At 44.1% G+C, this 338-nt stretch overlaps 1 protein-coding gene across 3 annotated transcripts in view; it reads left to right on the top strand.

Moving 5' to 3' along the window:
- The window catches only part of Kiaa1107 (KIAA1107 ortholog), a 12,406-nt gene that overhangs the window by 3,690 nt on the left and 8,378 nt on the right, over positions 1–338 (top strand). The gene's annotated exons all lie outside the window — the stretch shown is intronic.

Here is a 338-nt window from a genome sequence, read left to right as displayed (position 1 = left end):
AATGTGAGCTTTGCTCCATGGGAGAACACTGGCCTAGCATAATGTGAACCTTGCTGAACTGTTGCTCCCAAAAACTTCACTGAAGCCAGGTGTCATGGTCCATGCCTTCAGTTCCCACACTGGGAGGCAGAGACCAGCAAAGCTCTGTGAATTTGAGGCCAGCCTGGTGTACATAGTGAGTTCCAGGTCAGCCAAAGCTACATACTGAAACTCTGTCACAATAACAAAAAGCCAAACCAAAACTTTCTTAAAACATAAAATATTCTATGTCAAAGACTTGGTGATTTATAGGATTCTCATATTCTCTCTCTCTCTCTCTCTCTCTCTCTCTCTCTCGC

This window comes from Grammomys surdaster, unplaced genomic scaffold, assembly GCF_004785775.1.
Source record: "Grammomys surdaster isolate TR1022 unplaced genomic scaffold, NIH_TR_1.0 751, whole genome shotgun sequence".
Lineage (NCBI taxonomy): Eukaryota > Metazoa > Chordata > Mammalia > Rodentia > Muridae > Grammomys > Grammomys surdaster.
The sequence above is the reverse complement of the archived record's forward strand: the minus strand, read 5'-3'. Positions and strand labels throughout refer to the sequence as shown.